General features: G+C 45.3%; 1 protein-coding gene and 1 pseudogene across 1 annotated transcript in view; both read right to left on the reverse strand.

The window, feature by feature from the left end:
• The window catches only part of LOC124606883 (mannose-binding protein C), an 806,223-nt gene that overhangs the window by 34,504 nt on the left and 750,362 nt on the right, over positions 1–21,357 (reverse strand). The window lies entirely within an intron of this gene.
• LOC124608126 lies at positions 5,968–6,085 on the reverse strand (annotated as a pseudogene).

The raw sequence follows: 21,357 nt of genomic DNA on the forward strand, positions 1-21,357 counted from the left end.
ACACAAATTACAGGATGCCCGCTTCCCGGTGCTTGCTACGGCGCCTTCCGTTCAGAGCCAACTTGTACGAGGGCCGTTCAGAAAGTAACCTCTGGTTGATTTAAAAAAATACACCAAGTTAAATAAAAATATTTTAATATATACATCCTACAACTACATCTTTGCACTATTTTTCTACATAGTCTCCATAGCGATTGAGGCACTTATCGTATCTCTTCACAAGCTTTGAAATTCCTTCTGCATAAAAATCACCCGCTTGTGCCTGGAGCCAGCCTGTGACCGCATCTTTGAGCTCTTCGTCGTCATCAAACCGCTGTGACCCGAGCCATTTCTTCAAATGCATGAAGAGGTGATAATCACTTGGCGCCAGGTGTGGGCTGTAAGGTGGATGGTTGATAACGTCCCACTTGAAGGACTCAAGAAGGGCCGTTGTTCTGCGAGCAGAGTGAGGACGGGCGTTATCGTGCAAAAAAACGATACCGGAAGTCAGCATACCACGGCGTTTGTTCTGTATAGCCCGTCGTAACTTTTTTATTGTTTCACAGTACACGTCTTGATTAATGGTCATACCACGTTCCATGAATTCAACCAACAACACCCCTTTGGCATCCCAAAACACCGTTGCCATCAGTTTTCTGGCAGAAAAATCTTGCGAGGCTTTTCTTGGTTTGGTAGGCGAATTTGAATGTGCCCACATCTTTGATTGTTCTTTTGTCTCAGGGTTCACGTACTTAATCCAGGTTTCGTCACCGGTCACGATTCTGTTTAACAATGGTTCTCCTTCGTCCTCATAACGTGACAGAAAGTCTAATGCAGAGGCCATTCTTTGAGTTTTGTGGTGGTCGGTAAGAATTTTGGGCACCCATCGTGCACAGAACTTACGGTAATCCAATCTTGCTGTCACTATCTCGTACAAGAGAGTCTTAGAAATCTGTGGAAAACCAGTAGACAACTCCGACATTGAGAAACGTCGATTTTCACGAACTTTTGCATCAACTGTCTGAACGAGTTCGTCAGTCACCAATGATGGTCTACCACTCCTCTCTTCATCATGAACGTTTTCTCGTCCACTTTTAAATAAACGTACCCATTCACGGACAACTCCTTCACTCATAACTCTTGGTCCGTACACGGCACAAAGCTCACGATGAATAGCTGCTGCAGAATATCCTTTGGCTGTAAAAAACCTTATGACAGCACGCGCTTCACATTTGGCGGGGTTTTCTATTGCAGCACACATTTCAAACTGCCACAAAAACTAAACTAGCGCAGGTACGACGTTCACTCGACCACGGCTTGATGCCGACTGACCTGTTGAGTGCGTGAACGCACAGATGGCGTCGCTAATCCCCCCACAACCAGCACTGTGACCAATCGGAGGTTACTTTCTGAACCGCCCTCGTATATCTCCGTGCGATAGGTCCGGTCCCACACTCGCTGCGTCATCCCGACAACCGTCTTCCACCACGTCCCGGAGGACACCCCCCCCACAGGACCTCCGCTTCGTCACTCCTCGCGTAGGCCCCAGAGGGCGCTGCTTACCGCCCTGACCGTGGCAGGAAAGAGAAACCACCCGAGTGGCACTATCGATATGAGCCGCCACGGCACAAACATTCTTTATTCAGTCTAGCACACGTACAGAGATTGAGCTCAGTGACTCGGCGGCGTGAGAAGACACCTTGCAGCAGCTGCTAGCGACGTGGGGGCCTGTTTGGCCGCGGGACAGGAGAGATGCTTCAGCGAAGTGGCAGCGGCTGGTGTAGCCTCGCCAGCGCGACACACGTGTGCGGGGTTCGGCAGGCAGCATGCGCATGTGTGCTGGACCGCCCGCCGCTCCAGTGCTGTGCTGTGCTGATGTGCACGCCCCGAATTCAGGACCCTTGATGTCGCTAAGAGACCGGACGAAGTCCCCCTGGAAATGGTCCCCTGTTGGTGGCGTCAGCCAGAGCACCAGAATTATCGAGTCTAATGCTCGGTTTACACTAGCAAGTTATTGCAGCAATTTACTTGCGCGGAGGAACTTACCGCGCGAGTTGCGAGTGTAAACATATCGCCAAGTCGACTTGCGACCGTAGCAACTGCCGGCCGGTGTGGCCGTGCGGTTAAAGGCGCTTCAGTCTGGAACCGCGTGACCGCTACGGTCGCAGGTTCGAATCCTGCGGATGTGTGTGATGTCCTTAGGTTAGTTAGGTTTAAGTAGTTCTAAGTTCTAGGGGACTGATGACCACAGATGTTGAGTCCCATAGTGCTCAGAGCCATTTTTGAGCCCGTAGCAACTTATTGCGGAAGTGACTTGCTGCAGGTTTTCCGCTTCCAGTGTGAACACCATGCAAGAAGTATCTGCAAGTAACTTGCAGCTTTTAGGATTTATTTCTATTTCCTGCAAGTAGGAAGCGCAAGTTATAGTAACTATGTCGTCTGCATAACACTCATATTTAACATTTTACTTAATGTGGCGACTTAATTTTATGCAACCATCTTACGCATTATATGCAAAAAAAAATTTTCAGAAATGGAGGAGAAACTGGAATCGATGAAGCAGGATACAGAACATTTTATTGAAGCCGTGGAGAGCTATCGCGAAATATGGAACGTGCATAACCGGGACTTTACGGAGAGAGTGAAGAAGATTAGCGCATTAAATGAAATCTCGTCGATATTCGACACATCTGCGAAAGAAGTGCACAGAAAGTAGCATAACTTGAAGACACAACCCCTTTGCCACCTGCATCCACTAGCTTGTTGTTTTAGGAGTCTAGAAAAAGACGATGTGTAATTATTACATGTTCTGTTTAATTACCTTGTCACTTTTCATTTTATGAGCATTAGAAAAAAAAACATTTTTATAAGCATATCATTCTGTAAAATGCAGTTTATTTCAATAAAAATTTAATTTCATTGTTGTGTTTTCACATACCTTCAAATAATTTTCCCTTTTCAAGACGTCAAAAATGGCTCTACATACATCGGGTACGATCAGAGAAATCGTGCTGACGGGAATATGAAACAAGTGCATTAGGGACTTGTATGGGTCTCCTACAAAGAAAAGATTTCAAAATGCAAACTTTTTTTGGTTGTATGTTTCACATAAATAAATGAAATGCCTATTGTATTCGTAGCCCGCCTGTAGCTATAAACCGTAGAGTGACTAGCAAACGTTCTTTGTGTCTCGGTTTGATATGGCGGGCGCTATTAACATCAACAAATACTCCAGATCATTTCAGGACATTCTGGAAAAGTTTTCAAAAGTATCCATGGTCTCGATACTAAGTTCTTGCAAAAGGTTATTATAGGAACCATTTTGCGATCTTCTCATTATCCACTCTCTAACCCAAATATTTTTCTTTTTCACGTTTTGCATTACAAGAGATGCAGCATATCTCACCTACCTACTTGTTATTTTATACTTCGGCTGACACTCGTAGTGGCACTGAAAGCAAATGTAAACAGTATCAGCAAGTTGTTGACGCAAGTCTCTTGCCAAAGAACTTGTGGAAGAATATTGCTTAATTCTTGCGCTGTTGTGTAAACATAGCTTCAAGCGGCTAGCAATAACTTGCAGCAATAACTTCTGCAAGCGATTGCTAGTGTAAACCCAGCTTCACAGCGGGTCGTAAACCCACAGGTAGTGGATGACGCCGCTAGACACAGACGTCGCTGATAGGCCCACGTAGGGCCGATAGCTGGTGCGGAGATGTCTTGGTGTCGGCAGAAGTCGAAGACAAGGAACTGCTATTGTCTCAGCAGCGAGTATTTGTCGTAGCTCTCCCGAGCATTGTTGTGAACCCTTACCAATCCCCCGTTTTCAGTCACGTAACAGAGGCAGGCAGCGTTGCGGCACAACACCAAGGAATTTAGCTCACCACTGGAGTGGACCAGGGCCCTGTACCGTGCTGCTTCAGCAGTATTCCAGCCCTACAGCAGAATCTCGTAGGCAGTTAACTTGCCCGCCTCGCCATTGGCTGCGGAGTTAGGATCAATGGGTTCTGCTGCAACAATATTTTCTAACAACTACTAGTAGCCTCTTTCCCGTTATCTGATATTTTTGTCATAAATTAGTCCCTTGACTGTCTCTCTGTGTCCTCTATTTCCTCGTTTTCTAGGCCACTTCTTTTTGATCAACATCTCAGTTAAATAGTGTTGTATAATGTTGGATTTCAGGGCTGCGTAGTAAACAATTTGCAAAACAACGAAAATACTTTTTTAATGCGATGTGGATCTTAATAATAACAATAACTGTGAAACACGACTTGCAGTACCTTCTAGGATGCGATTTTTTTCTAGAGAGGTGCTGTTGGGTAGATTTAGGGAACCGTTGTTCGAGGACGAATGTACGATGACTCCGCTACCGTCCTTGTGCATCTAGCAATCATCAGAATAAAATTACAGAGATTAGGACAAGTAAAGAGGCACACATTTTTCCCTCGCCAGTATGTGTATGCAATAGGACTGAAAATCGGAGCCGGCCGGTGTGGCCGAGCGGTTCTAGGCTCTTCAGTCTGGAACCGCACGACCGCTACGGTCGCAGGTTCGAATCCTGCCTCGGGCATGGATGTGTGTGATGTCCTTCTACGTCTGATGACCTCAGATGTGAAGTCCCGTAGTGCTCAGAGCCATTTGAACCATTTTTGAAAATCGGAATTATTGCTAACCTCCGCCACGCACTGCACACCGGTTCGCGTAGTATTTATGTAGGTGCAGAAGGTTTGTTTCACATCGAACAACAAGAGAGGACGCAGCAGCTTTGATACGTAGAAAAGAAACTGGTGCAGTGTGTAACATTACTGTGCAACTCCAGCCACATTGACCTCGCCCAAAAGTGCTGAGAGAGATTTGCAGTCGGCACACTTTGTCTTATGAATACGTGACTCCTTTCCACAGAGACTTGCCCTGGTTACGTACAGTCCGACTGCGAGATTACCACAGACTGTGCCAACCCCGTAGTTTTCCGGGTAGCCACAGCCTCAGACATTATTTCTGAAACACAGATTTCTTGCATTAACAACACCGACGAGACACTGGAGCCTTTCATTCTAATTTACGTTCAGTCCGCTTTCGTATCATTTGTGTCTACGCCTAGCACTGTGTTGCAATTACTCGGCTACGACCTGACCTGTCCCCCGAGATCTGTGAAATTACACACACAATTTCTAAAAATATCTTTAGCTCACCATTTATACACTGCCAATTACAATTCCTTGTTCATTATTATCCAGATTTTTGGTTCTTTTAGTTTTCCTCTTCCTGCTCCTCCTCCTAGTGCATCTACGTAGTGACTGATGAAAAATAGTGTCACATCGGAACTCTAACTAGTCTTTTGTACTCCTCACAAGCAGTTGCCTTAAATATTACACCATCTGAGCATCCTCCACAGCACTGGCTCATTCTGTCATTGTCACTGATGTTTCTATCTATAATTTACAGACGCTGCAATCAGTGGTTCTCTTACGTGCCATGTGGGAGTAGCATTGTTGGGGGAGCAGAATCAGTGAAGATTTTTTAATCGGTGAAGATGCAAAGATCGCTTCTTATTATGAAAGTTATTTTTGTATTAGAAGTAATACAATGCAAAACTCATAACATAATTTTGTTTATTCACATTTATTGTTATGTGCAAAGAAGGTATTTGTATCTTGTGGGAGGTAAGGTACCACCGTAGGAAGGAAGATTGGATTTAATGTCCTGTCGGCTAAATTGTCACCAGAGACGGATAGTACAAGAATAGGGAAGGAAATCGACTGCGTCCTTTACAAAAGAAAAAAAAAGCACCCCGTCTTCAGGCCACAAGTGGCCCATCGGGACCATCCGACCGCCGTGTCATCCTCAGATAAGGATGCCGATAGGAGGGGCGTGTGGTCAGCACACCGCTCTCCCGGTCGTTACGATGGTTTTCTGTCACCGGAGCCTCCACTATTCGGTCGAGTAGCTCCTCAATTGGCACCACGAGGCTGAGTGAACCCCGAAAAAGGGCAACAGTGCATGGCGGCCTGGATGGTCACCCATCCAAGTGCCGGCCACGCCCGACAGCGCTTAACTTCGGTGATCGCACGGGAACCGGTGTAGCCACTGCGGCAAGGCCGTTGCCTTTACAAAAGAACCATCTCCTTAATCTATTTAGTGACACCACGGAAACCAAATGTGGATACCTGCCGTAAACGATGCAGCACGACTTCAGTGCATCATGAAACCAACCAAAGCTGCTACAGTGTGTGTTTATTTATCGACAACCAGTTTTGGCCAAGTGACCTCGTTCAGGCCACGGATAGCGTTACACCAGGTTAAAGGAAGGGCCCTTGGTGTCAAGTATATAATTACAAAGGCGCTTAATAATTGAAAAGACGAATTGATGTAGAGATGAAACAGTTTGTAGGGGAAGTTTTATACTTTCACGACTTTAGATAGGCATCAGCTGACGGATAAAAATTGTTTTGCTAACAACTTAAATATTGGATTTAACGATGGTTTGTGCGCTTAAGCTTCCAGATAGTTGAACAACGTTCGGTGATACTTCTTTTTTGCTTTCTGACGGTGAAAATCGACTAAAATCTTTTCTAGAATAATCGAACTGTATAGTGAAAGTTGTACGAATTGCGGAAAAGTGTGTAGAACAGTTCGAAAACGGTCGAATCTCAGTGACTGACGAGCAATGTCTTGCCCGGTCAATTGAAGTGTCACCTCCTTCGCTTCAAACTAGCACTTACGACATTATTCATGAAGACCGACGTGTTACAATTGAACATATAGCAGAAACAGTTGCAGTAAGTATTGGCACAGTTCGTAACGTTATCAGTATCATGCTCAAGTACAGCAAAACAAGTGGAGGTCGGGCACCGAAAGAGTTGCCGCAGTTACACGACGAAGTAGAACTCAGAGTGTGTACAGACTTGAACGAACGCTGTTAAAGGGTTCAAATGGTTCTGAGCACTATGGGACTTAACACCTATGGTCATCAGTCCCCTAGAACTTACAACTACTTAAACCTATCTAACCTAAGGACATCACGCACATCCATGCCCGAGGCAGGATTCGAACCTGCGACCGTAGCAGTCGCGCGGCTCCGGACTGAGCGCCTAGAACCGCTAGACCACCGCGGCTGGCGCTGTTAAAGGGAAGCTGATCCTTCTCTAAACAAGATTTTGAAATCCGAAATTCAGAACGCAAGAATCAGCGGGACAAGTCAAGTTGACTGCTTTTTGCGGTGCCCTAGGTGTCGTCTTTCGTGATCATTTTGAAGATCAGCGTGGAATAAACAGTGTCTACTACTCAGACATGCTGATGACAGAAAAACGACGTGGATCTCGTACAAAAGACGTGGTCTGCTACACGACAATGCTAATGATAACAACTCCCAGATGACAAAACAGACCATTCAAGAATGGGTTGGTAGTTACTAGTTCATCCTCCCTACAATCCAGGTTTAGGCCCTTCGGATTTTCATTCGTTTCGTCCACATGAGGCATTACGCGGAAGAAAAAGTTTAGCAACAACAAGGAGGTTAAAGAATTTGTGGGAAAGTGGCTCAAACAATCAGACAAATACTTCTTTGTATCAAGTATTTAAAAAAAAAGTGTTCATCGTTGGGGCAAGTGTGTTAATATTGGTGGTTATTATGTTGAGAAAAAGTGAAAGTCTCATTCAGTAAAACTACAGTGTTTTGTACATCAGTTTGTCTTTTTAATTATTGAAGGTCCCTGGTATCACTGGCAGCGTCTCTCATTTATACGTGAGTCCATTATCTCAAACACTTTTCTATCGGTTACCATGTGTACAAACTGGCACTCCACTGAAGTGTACCGCATACTGTATGATCCAGTTCAATGGCCAGTTTATGGTACGGGAGAGATGTGGAATGGCATCAGGTAATATCTTCACACGTTGCCAGATTGCATTCGTCATGGAGATGCAGGAATAGCACCTGGCCTGAAGGTACGGAATACTATTGGGTAGGCAATATGTTCAGGCATGGCTCCAGTACGCGGAATATTAGGAAAGCATACGTTACGCTTCTGTCATGCTAACGTCAGTGGGTGCGATCTATCTTGGAGATCTCCGTGATGCTGTTTGTCAAAAAGATAACGCAAGACTACAAGCACAGCAGCACAGAATGACGTATCTATATCTGTCACCCAGGCTCGATGTCCAACTGCGTTAGACCCATTGCTGCTGCAAGAGATGGCAACTTTTTGTAGTAAATTTCGCACCTTCGCCCCCTCCACTCCAAAATCACCTACAAAATTAAAAATGTTCTCTTCTTCTACACTGTATTTTCTTATTTGCTAAGCTTCATGGCGTAATGGCCAGTAGTGCGGCTGTAGTAAATCGAGAGGTTGTAACAACGGAAAATTGTATTGAAATGCAGGAGGATCTGCAACGAATTGACGCATGGTGCAGGGAATGGCAATTGAATCTCAATGTAGACAAGTGTAATGTTCTGCGAATACATAGAAAGAAAGATCCCTTATCATTTAGCTACAATATAGGAGGTCAGCAGCTGGAAGCAGTTAATTCCATAAATTATCTGGGAGTAGGCATTAGGAGTGATTTAAAATGGAATGATCATATCAAGTTGATCACCGGTAAAGCAGATGCCAGACTGAGATTCATTGGAAGAATCCTAAGGAAATGCAGTCCGAAAACAAAGGAAGTAGGTTACAGTACGCCTGTTCGCCCACTGCTTGAATATTGCTCACCAGTGTGGGATTCGTACCAAATAGGGTTGATAGAAGAGATAGAGAAGATCCAACGGAGAGCAGCGCGCTTCGTTACAGGATCATTTGGTAATCGCGAAAGCGTTACGGAGATGACAGATAAACTCCAGTAGAAGACTCTGCAGGAGAGACGCTCAGTAGCTCGGTACGGGCTTTTGTTGAAGTTTCGAGAACATACCTTCACCGAGGAGTCAAGCAGTGTATTACTCCCTCCTACGTATATCTCGCGAAGAGACCATGAGGATAAAACCAGAGAGATTAGAGCCCACACAGAGGCATACCGACAATCCTTCTTTCCACGAACAATACGAGACTGGAATAGAAGGGAGAATCGATAGAGGTACTCAAGGTACCCTCCGCCACACACCGTCGGGTGGCTTGCGGAGTGTGGGTTCAGATGTAGATGTAGATGTACCAGCATCTTTTAGATGAGACTTTGCTTTCAATATGTGTTTTTGCGACGTCATTTGCTTATAGCCATATTAGTGACAATGCGTAACTTCCGTCACATGATACCACAGATGGGAAAAAACCGCACTTTATTTCCAGAAAAGCAGATACAGGCTCATTTTTAGATAAGACACCGTGCTACTGCCAAGATCTAAGGCTTCTCAGTCTCCAGTATTTTGTTCAACACGTCTTGCTTCCTGCAACTTGTTGGCGCACAGAGGTGAAACTCGCTGCAACCTGTTAGACACTGCATATTAACTGACCGTTCTTTTTATTTCGATGCAGATTTTTGACCGAAACGCTGCGAGCCCCTCCGCTTTCACCGAGAGGTCGCGAATGTGTGAAGCGTGCGTCTGTACAAACTGGTTTCAGTTCTCCCTTTAAATGGAGATAACTCGTTTCGCCTACCTGCACCTAGGCACATAAAATGCAGACTAGAAACTTGTTGCTTGAATCAGGAACAGATTTTGATCCCTTGAGGGTTTGTCACGGAAAACTGCTGTTCGAACGACCGCTGACAGAAAAAATACCTGGTGATCAAAAAGTCAGTATAAATTTGAAAACTGAATAAATCACGGAATAATGTAGATAGAGAGGTACAAATTGACACACATGCTTGGAATGACATGGGGTTATATTAGAACCAAAAAAAATACAAAAGTTCAAAAATATCCGACAGATGGCGCTTCATCTGATCAGAATAGCAATAATTAGCATAACAAAGTAAGACAAAGCAAAGATGATGTTCTTTACAGGAAATGCTCAATATGTCCACCATCATTCCTCAACAATAGCTGTAGTCGGGGAACAATGTTATGAACAGCACTGTAAAGCATGTCCAGAGTTATGGTGAGGCATTGGCGTCGGATGTTGTCTTTGAGCATCCCTAGAGATGTCGGTCGATCACGATTCACTTGCGACTTCAGGTAACCCCAAAGCCAATAATCGCACGGACTGAGGTCTGGGGACCTGGGAGGCCACGCATGACGAAAGTGGCGGCTGAGCACACGATCATCACCAAACGACGCGCGCAAGAGATCATTCACGCGTCTAGAGCGCCATCCAGCATGAACATCGTACGTTCCAGCAGGTGTTTATCAGCCAGGCTGGGGATGATGCGATTCTGTAACATATCGGCGTACCTCTTACCCGTCACGGTAGCAGTTACTGACGTTTTGCTGTCCAGCGCCATCTGTCGGACATTTTGTGAACTTTTTTTGTTCTAATAAAACCCCATGTCATTCCAAGCATGTCTGTCAATTTTTGCCTCTCTGTCTACATTATTCCGTGGTTTATTAAGTTTTCAAATTTATACTGACTTTTTGATCACCCGGTACATCGAAAATTCCCTGCTTTGTACTATTGTCAATAATTGGGAAAATAGATGTACGTTAAACTTGCAGCAATTAAATGCTGGAAATATGGTGATGTACCGCTGTGCTGGGATTTAATCTCGAGGCTTCTAGTAAGAGCACGCCCTGCATCATACGTGAAACACAGCCGGGTCGCAAAACCTTAATTTATCTAATACATTCGCACCTCATTTATAGACAAGAAAAGAGAGATTTTGTGTAAGGAGTATCATCTTGCGGTTATGAAATCTTGTATTTAGATTCAATAACATCGCACAATACTATCAAGCAAGGTGTCATCGAAGGATAAGGGAATGATTAGGCTTTAAGTGATGGCGATGACTAGTCGGCCGAAGTGGCCGTGCGGTTAAAGGCGCTGCAGTCTGGACCCGCAAGACCGCTACGGTCGCAGGTTCGAATCCTGCCTCGGGCATGGATGTTTGTGATGTCCTTAGGTTAGTTAGGTTTAACTAGTTCTAAGTTCTAGGGGACTAATGACCTCAGCAGTTGAGTCCCATAGTGCTCAGAGCCATTTGAACCATTTTTTTGATGGCGATGACTAGTTTACTCTAGATGTTGCGCAAGGTTGTATTGCGGAAGGATAGGGAAGGAATCGGCCATCTATTTTCAAACAAACCATTCTGATGATTACATTAAGCGATTTAGGATACCGTGATGAAGCTAAATCTGGTTAGTCGGACGGGGAGTTCAACGCTGGCCTTGTCTTAAACTCTGCTTCATTCGCTTTGTTGTAGTTATGAAACAGATAACGAAAGAAAGTGGCTGTGGTGTAACTCTTTAACAGTGTTTCCCAAAAGTGGGAAAAGTTGCTGTTAAGTCTCTAGGTAACTGTATAAGGGAATATGAATCAGCGTAACTTGTGCGCGCGTTTGTTGCCCCTTAAATTCCGCTGTTAAGGTTATGGAAGTTAGTCAACTTTTTTCGAATTTTGCAGCTCGTTTAATTCGTCTTCTCTGTATTGTTTTTATTCTTGATGTTATGCACACTATATTTACATGCCACACAGCCCTAGGGAAGCTAGAGGTATCTTACCGCCAGGAACTTTTCTTTTCATTAGCCATACAGTATCGTGTGTGTTCCGTAGTTGTTTTTACGTATGTAAGATCCTTCTCATCCCCAGGGTCAGACGACGGTAATCGTGTCTAGTTATTCGCCCCTCCCCCTCCCCTCCCCCGATGTCCTTAACACTTTTTTTCCATAGAGTTCTTTTGCAACTACGCCAGTCGTTTCACATTCCTCGAAGAAAGACCCCTTACTACATGATTAAACGGTTGCAGAATAATCGCTTGAAGCAGCTACATACACAAAATATGCAGGAGTGTGCGTTAGGAGCGGCTGAAAGTGGAACGACCACATAAAAGTAATCGCAGATAAGGCAGAGGTCAGACTGAGATTCAGCTGCTCAGGAAGTGTAACCCACCCACAAAAGATGTATCTTACAAAACTGTCACACGACCAATATTTGAATACTGCTCGCCAGTTTGGGACCCGTACGACATAGAACTTATGGAGGAAATAGAGAAGACCCAAAGATAGCGTGTTTCTTTACAGGTTAAAATAGTAAACACGAAAACGTCGTAGAGATGATAAACCAACTGCGGTGGTAGAAACTGCAGACAGGTTTTTTGCATCTCGTTGTAATTCACAGTTCAAGTTCCGAAAGCGTACGTTCCTAGGAGAACCAACCAAAATATTGATTCCTCCAATATGTCTTCCTACATATCGCGAAAAGACCTAGAAATTAAAGTTATAGATTCGAGCTCACACGGATTCTTACCAACAATTGTTCTTCTCGCGAACAATTCGCGACTGAAGCAGGAAAAGGGCGAACTAAACAATGGTAACGTCCGCCATACACCATAAGGTGACTTACGAAGAATAGATTTAGATGTAGAAGCACGAGGAACTTATCCACAAATTTTTCTTTTCCAGTTTGTAAACCATGTCCGTAGCAAGGTTTGTTGAAATTGTTCGAGGCATTTTCTAGAGTTATGCTGGAACCTACACGGCCAAAAGCATTGCACACATCCATTTGTATTATGAATGCAGATTGCACGACCAAAAAGAGACGGCACCTTAGCTCAGACAAGGGATACTAGTCTTATCTGGAAGGTACAGAGTTCAAAACTTCATCTGCCAGGGTGCAGATTTCACGAGGTTCCTTGAAATGAATATTGTAAGTTATTGGGGTGATTCCTAAAGGACGTTCCAAATCTATTTTCTTGCACATCGTGGTCCAAAGTGATGCTGTACTGCGCCTCTTATGGCTTAGATGTCGAGCGCACGTTAAACACTAACAACACTTGTTTGCTTCATGCTATGACCTCCAAAGCATTTTCATGAACCGTATTCGACAGGACTCTGCGGAATACTGTGATTTCGTGCCAGACTTCACAGACTCGACCTTACTTAAGCTCTCGTCAACAGCCGTGCCGAGTGGATACGAAAGTCCCGTCACATCGCTGAGCTGAAACATCATGGGGTGTACCTGGATGGCTGACTGTCTCGCTGCGCCGCGTGCTGTTGAAAATTTTCTTTGTACCTTTAAGGGACAAGGGACAGGAGGGGTAGTTGTGTAAAGTGTCTGAACGCCAGTATTTTCGCCAGCGTCCTGGACTTAAATCCAAACCCCTCCGCACTGTCTCATTAAGCGCATGTGAGACTGCTGGTGGTGATTCGTCCGTCGGATGTGGGCTTTAAGCTCGGTTGCCCCCTTAGTGCTTTGTGCCGGTACTGGATTTCACCCTCTCCCTTCTTATCATCATCATCATCATCATCACCCAACTCGAGGATGACACTGAAACACACACGCCGGCCGGAGTGGCCGAGCGGTTCTAGGCGCTTCAGACTGGAACCGCGCGACCGCTACGGTTGCAGGTTCGAATTCTGCCTCGGGCATGGATGTGTGTGATGTCCTTAGGTTAGTTAGGTTTAAGTAGTTCTAGGGGACTGGAGTCCCATAGTGCTCAGAGCCATTTGAACCACTTCGTAGCAGTCCGGACTGAAGGGCCTGGAACCGCACGACCACCGCGGCCGGCTATTGATTTCCCACTCTCGAGAAACCCATTCATTATCTGATCACAAGAATCTAAAAAAAGAATTTCACACACTCTACAGCCTGCATTGGACTTGGAAGATGAGCAGTTTGAGGTGAGTGTCGGTAACGCAATCGCATGTGGTATTCTTATGTACAGGGTCTGTCATAATCAATAGCGAAAACTGACACGGAGAGAAGCATACGACAACAGAAGCGAAAATGTTGCAGTAAACATCGGCCCGTAAAGAGCCGTTTGCGGTGTAATTGCTAAAGTGTGGTTGCGAGACACCTCTGACTTGAGTGTGAAATATTTTAAATATAATCATTTCGACTAAGTCCCCACGTAATTTGACTCAAATTTCACGCGGAATGTGGCAGAGGTATGAAGGGCGGACAGGCACATTTTGCACCAATATGGCCCAAGATGGATGGGTCGATCGGGGTCTTTACTTTGGCCCTCAACATCACGTGACCTCAGTCCTTTGGAATGTTCTGTCTGAGTCCACCTCGGAAGTCAAGTCTACAGAACTCTCCTCGATGAGGTTGAAGTACTTTAGTAGGAAATTGTACAGTCTTGCCCAGGTTAGCGGGATGAAACGGAGACTACGAAAGAATTGGTAATTTACAGCAGCAGCCATTACAATATTGCATACAAATGCTGGGACGACACTTGGAACACCTCCTTTAACAGATATGAGTGTACAGTAACTTGTATCAAGTAACTCGCTCAAGTGATATTGTATTACATATTATAGTAGGCCAGGGTGAAATTTGAGCCCAGTTAGATGGGTACTGAATGGAAAACGTTTGCAAGTCAAACACGTCTGTACAAACTACCGCAATGTGTTACACTGAAGTCAGTGGCGGGTCGTAATCACACAGTAGCCGTTATCTCGAAAACTGCTCGTTTCAGGACCCATGTTTACTGGAATATCTTTGTTTCTATAATCTTACACTTTCACCCAAGTGAGTAGTCGCTGGTAACTACGATACACTCTGTCATTGATTCTGATATCAGCGTGAGACAATCAAGTTGTAGTTTATTAGACTGCCGTCAGGTTTACAGCAACAGTCATCTCCAGTTAACAGCTTCTTACGGTAGACAAACAAAATGCCACGTGGAGAGATTCACAGGTAGAGCAAACCGTAAAGAAATATACGCTGCCTGACAAAAAAAGCTGAAGCATCCAGAAGGTGAGGAGGAAACGAAATGAAACTTAACGCGTTGAAAGGGTATGCGATGCTATTACAGCGACCACAAAAACGAGCCCACTTCTCAGTATGGCGTTGCACCCACTGCTGCCAGGATGCATGCGCTGATTCAGTAGGGCAGGATGTCGTACAGCCGCTGTATTTTCTCTCGAAGCAAGCTGGCGCACAACTCGTGTAACTGATGCTTTATATCTCGGCTGCTCACAGAGGGATGGATTTGACATCCGCGCTGGCCGCACGCACGTTCTACCAGGGACACATCTGGAGATCGTGCTTGTCACGAGGGTACCTCAACAACGCAGGCAGCTCACTGAGGCAAGTACCACGCGTGAACGAGCACTGTACTGTTGACAAATGGCACCGCGACACTGCCACGTGAAAGGTAACACACGTTCGAACATTACGAATCACATCGAAGAGAGCGGTCTATTGACAAACAGTCAACACGGGTTTAGAAACCACAACTAGCTCTTTACTCACGCAAAGTGTTGAGTGCTACTGACAAGGGATTTCGAAGTGATTGCGTATTTCTAGAGTTCCAGAAGGCTTTTGAAACAGTACCACTCAAGTGGCTTGTAGTGGCTGGTTGGTTCAAATGGCTCTGAGCACTATGGGACTCAACTGCTGTGGTCATCAGTCCCCTAGAACTTAGAACTACTTAAACCTAACTAACCTAAGGACATCACTCACACCCATGCCCGAGGCAGGATTCGAACCTGCGACCGTAGCAGCAGCGTGGCTCCGGACTGGAGCGCCTAGAACCGCACGGCCACCGCGGCCGGCGGCTTGTAGTGAAATTGCATTTTTATGGAATATCATCTCAGTTAACGCGACTGGATTCGTCATTTCCTGTCAGAGGGATCAGAGTTCGTAGTAACTGACGGAAAGTCGTCGAGTAAAAGTAACAACTTCTCATCCGAGATCGCATCCGTAAAACTTTACTTTACCGATTTCGGTAAACCGAGTTACCAGCCTGAGGGTACTTTCGTTCTGTCGTTGCTACAAGAAAACGCGTGTTTTTTGTTTTCTTCACCAGACGCGTTTCGCTTTATTCAGCTGAAGTATCATCAGTCGTCTGTAATTAAAGATATTTGCAGTTTAATTTGTTTTTAAGATCGAAGAGCAGTTCGTTAACAATATGTTGCTTTTTACTCACGGTGATTTCCGCTTGGTTTCTCGCGTGTATCGGGAAACGCCGTATGCTAGCACGCCTTTGGTGTTTTTCTTCATTAGACATTGATACTTGTAGTCTTATTTTTAGTTGCTCTGCAGAAGAATGCATTTCTTTTGTTTTACACAACACACTTTTTCAAACAGTATTTTTTTTTTTTATATGTTATCCTATGTGTTCCTTATGTTGGGATTGTCATTAGCTTGTCTTTGACCTATACCGGTACTTCTTTTTATTTTAGTCAGTTGTATTTGTGTAATTCATATAAATACTCAGTAATACAGTTAAATAGAATTACACACATACTATTAACTAAAATAAAAAAGTTTAGGTCAAAGACAAACTAGTGGCAATGTTATGTTGGCAACACAACAAAACACAAACCACAATACACGCTTAGAAGTATACAAATAAACAGAAAACAGTGGTGTGCGAAAGAGTGTGGTGTGTAAAACATAAGAAATGCGTAGTTCCGCAGAGCAACTAAAAGTCAGACTACAAGTATCAATGTCTAATGAAGAAAAACACCAAAGGTGTACTTAGCATACGGCGTTTCCCGATATACGCGAGAAACCAAGCGGAAATCACCGTACGTAAAAAGCAACATATTGTTAACGAACTGCTCTTCGATCTTAGAAACAAATTAAACTGCAAATATCTTTAACAACGGACCACTGATTATGCTTTACCTCAATAAACCGAAACGCGTATGCTGCGAAAAAAAAACACGCATTTTCTTGTAGTTGCAACGACAGAACGAAAATACCCTCAGGAATTGTAAAGCAACTACGTACTATATGACCACACAAATGAAGAATTTAGAGTTACCATCACCTGATGTCAGTATATGTTCATACAAGTGGTCAATTTGGGCTACATTTATAGCTCAGATTGGCCGCATGTATTAACCTATACTGACATCAGTTGGTGGGATCTCTGTTTACCGACACCGATCATCGTAAATAAAGGCTTCACAAGTGCGCTCTTGGCTGAGAAGTTGTCTTTCTTCAAGTATAATCATTTACACAGCCACCGATGGCGTGTGCGTGTACGGAGTTACAATGTCATCCGACGGGTTCTTCTAGGTGCTACACCTTTTCTGTCAGGCACTGTAGCTTTCCCCAAGCATTGGACTAGTTGAGGGATCAACATCCCAAGGAAAGGTGTTTTTTTTAGTCGCGCGGGTGATTTACATAATAAGGGATTATTTCTGAACTGGTTTTTCTGGCCGGCATGCACTGGAATTTAGATTGGTGAGATTTTCTGCTAGAGCAGCAATTAGAACGGCCATTGCACTGAGGTGCAGCGAGCTGATGTGTCAGCTGAGCGAAAGTGGGCGTGGCTGGAGAGGACGGCATTAGGAGCGAGAAAGTGCGTGGGGCGGCAGGCAGCAGCTATTACACGGATAGGGGGCGGTAACGAGCAAAAACATCGCGTCGTTAGGGGCACTAGAGCACCCGGCGCGCGTTTAATCGCTGCGTTCGTCGCCTAGTCTGTCATTCACTGTAAAAAAGAATGAGTTTGCTGGAAGTTTCTATATGAACTCTCGCCGAAGAAATAGGCCTCCTTGCCATCGTAGTGCACGCCGGCGACAGAGCCTCTAGAACTGAAAAATACTGCATTCCATTTCGTTGCTCAGGAGGAGCACAAATCAGCAGGCCATGACAACTAAAAACTATTAGCATCAATTTTGCAGAAATGCAGCATTTCTTCGTCACAATTTCGAAAAATTCTTAAAATACGCAGAAGGTGTTTTGGTTGGTTCAAATGGCTCTGAGCACTATGGGACTCAACTGCTGAGGTCATAAGTCCCCTAGAACTTTGAACTACTTAAACCTAAGTAACCTAAGGACAACACACACATCCATGCCCGAGGCAAGATTCGAACCTGCGACCGTAGCGGTGGCGCGGTTCCAGACTGTAGCTCCAGAACCACTCGGCCACCAGCGGCCGGCAGAAGGTGTTTTGAGAAGTGTGTTGCTAAAGAGATTCATTGGAACAATCATAATAAAAACGTTTAGGAGGTAGGAGCCTTCCAAGCCCCTAGTTCGTCTAATCATTCTGGTACTCTTCATAGATAGAGACAATTGAAAGAGCTGCGTGTTTCGTTACGAGTCCATTAGTCTGCGTAAAAGTTTCATGGAGATCATCTAGTTCCAATGGCGGACCCTCCCTAAAAGAGCAGCACTTTGCACCACGACAGGCTTATTGTTAAAATTCTGCAAAGAAAAATCAAACAAATAAAAATTGTTCAAATGTGTGTGACATCTTATGGGGCTTAACTGCTAAGGTCATCAGTCCCTAAGCCTACACACTACTTAGCCTAAATTATCCAAAGGACAAACACACACACCCATGCCCTAGGGAGGACTCGAACCTTCGCCGGGACCAGCCGCACAGTCCATGACTGTAGCGCCCCAGACCGCTCGGGTAATCCCGCGCGGCGTCAAACAACATATCCCTTCCTTACATATATGTATGAGTGTATGAATTGCTGCTTTGCCTAGGGTTCATAGATTTTGAGAAAGATTTTAGTAAAATCTTCGCTAACAACCTTTGAGATACGAGGCAATGGTTCAGTTTCCGTTTGTATATTTAGGAAAATATGCCTGATTGTTACAGGTTCCATCAGACATTATCATGATACTGAGAAGTTCACAATTGAAATTCGAGTGAGAAATCTATATACACTGTAAGCCATCTTGAAGTTTTGTTTGTTATGAAAGAAGGCATGTTACTGGAAAATATTTGAACCATATTCGTTAAAAAAAACCGCCAGGGAGAAGAAACGTCATAACGGCCCATAAAAACATTTTGAAAAAGGCTTTGTTACGGAATTACCTTTGTCCATGAGGGTTTTGTTTTAAATTAATTTGTCCGCGTCTTGCACTTCAACGAAGTCACGACAGGCATCCATGCATCGTTGTCACCGTTCGGGGGTGAAGGTGTGCGGGGCATACTTTGCACACATTTTTCTCTTCTTCAAAATATTCTCGAGAATGTCTTAAATGGTCCGCAGCTCGTAGTCGTGCGGTAGCGTTCTTGCTTCCCACGCCCGGGTTCCCGGGTTCGATTCCCGGCGGGGTCAGGGATTTTCTCTGCCTCGTGATGGCTGGGTGTTGTGTGCTGTCCTTAGGTTAGTTAGGTTTAAGTAGTTCTACGTTCTAGGGGACTGATAACCACAGTTGTTAAGTGCCATAGTGCTCAGCGCCATTTGAACCAATGTCTTAAATACTTGATTTAGATACCTTTCTCCACTGTGATTTGTGCTAAAACAGTGTTGATACACTACAGCCGCACGTCTGCTACTTAAATTTGCCTTCTCACAACTGATTGGTCGAATGCACGTCTGTTGTTTACTGTTGCTAGTTGAAGCTGCTGCTGTAGCTACTTTGCTGACGTCGCTTCTGCGCCAGCAATAACATCGGTCTCGGAAGTTTATGGCCGGACGGCGTATTTGTAAAAGCCACGAAAACTAAAACACTTCACTTTCAGAATAAACAATAGTGCTTTTTCGCCCTGTGTGGCCGAGCGGTTCCAGGCGTTTCAGTCTGAAACCGCGCGACCGCTACGGTCGCAGGTTCGAATCCTGCCTCGGGCATGGCTATGTCTGATGTCCTTAGGTTAGTTAGGTTTAAGTAGTTCTAAGTTCTAGGGGAGTGATGACCTCAGGTGTTGTCCCATAGTGCTCAGAGCCATTTGAACCGTTCTTGAACAGCGCTCCTTCACTGTCCAGAAGTATTCCTCAGTTTCTGATACTGAACACACAAAATTTCGGCAGTTTGAGAAAAACTTCCATCAGATGGCAAGCTCGTCGAGTAATTAGGGCAAGATGCACGAAACTGACTCCAGTCTCTTGCAGAAACAGCTTCTGGAAGTAGAAGAAACTTGCAAGAGTCGCCTCGCTGTGGTGTTTTCACGCCAAAGGACTTGCAGAAGTTGTTTCTACATGTGACTTGCCGACATTTGGCTGGTAGTGGGCCCACAGTTTCGTGCACACTCATGCCCGGATCGGAGACCAGTGCTCTTAAATCCGCGACACGTCACCCGGTGTCCCTAGCGGCTGTTTCCGTGACAAGCTGCTGATCTTTGCGCCGGAGGAGCCGGCTGTGGGAAAGTGAGAGCGCGGAGTGCGTCTGGGGGACCGTTAGTTAGCGCAGCTCATCCGCCTGGTCGGCTGCGGCCTTGGCGGCCAGTCGGCAGACGCGGCTGGGTCACTGCCTCCCGCACACCGCCTACTCCCCCACTGTCCACCGGCTGGACCCGCGCTTCCATCACCACTCTCACATTCCTACCAAGATTCCCATCTGCATCACATTACCCTCCCTTCAGTTCATCAACCACGAGTAGAGAGGCCGTTTTATCGGAACTGAAGCCTGATGCTGCACAACTGTTTTGCCGGAGTCGAGGAGTCCAAGCCAGAGGCGGTATTTACCTAGTTATCATTTATTACACTACTGGCCATTAAAATTGCTACTCCAAGAAGAAATGCAGATGATGAACGGGCATTAATTGGACAAATATATTATACTAGAACTGACATGTGATTGCATATTCACGCAATTTGGGTGCATAGATGCTGAGAAATCAGTACTCTGAACAACCACCTCTGGCCTTAATAACGGCCTTGATACGCCTGGGCATTGAATCAGAGCTTGGATGGCGTGTACAGGTACAGCTGCCCATGCAGCTTCAACACGATACCACAGTTCAACAAGAGTAGTGACTGGCGTATTGTGACCAGCCAGTTGCTCTGCCACCATTGACCAGACATTTTCAGTTGGTGAGAGATCTGGAGAATGTGCTGGCCAAGGCAGCAGTCGAACATTTTGTGTATCCAGAAAGGCCCGTACAGGACCTGCAACATGCGGTCGTGCATTATCCTGCTGAAATGTAGGGTTTCGCAGGGATCGAATGAAGGGTAGAGCCACGGGTCGTAACACATCTGAAATGTAACGTGCACTGATGAAAGTGCCGTCAATGCGAACAAGAGGTGACCGAGACGTGTAACCCAATGGCACCCCATACCATCACGCCGGGTGATACGCCAGTATGGCGATGACGAATACACGCTTCCAGTGTGCGTTCACCGCGATGTCGCCAAACACGGATGCGACCATCATGATGCTGTAAACAGAACCTGGGTTCATCCGAAAAAATGACGTTTTGCCATTCGTGCACCCAGGTTCGTCGTCGAGTACAGCGTCGCAGGCGCTCCTGTCTGTGATGCAGCGTCAAGGGTAACCGCAGCCGTGGTCTCCGAGCTGATAGTCCATGCTGCTGCAAACGTCGTCGAACTGTTCGTGCAGATGGTTGTTGTCTTGCAAACGTCCCCGTCTGTTGACTCAGGGATCGAGACGTGGCTACACGATCCGTTACAGCCATGCGGATAAGATGCCTGTCATC

This window comes from Schistocerca americana, chromosome 3 (genome assembly GCF_021461395.2).
Source record: "Schistocerca americana isolate TAMUIC-IGC-003095 chromosome 3, iqSchAmer2.1, whole genome shotgun sequence".
Classification (NCBI taxonomy): Eukaryota; Metazoa; Arthropoda; class Insecta; order Orthoptera; family Acrididae; genus Schistocerca; species Schistocerca americana.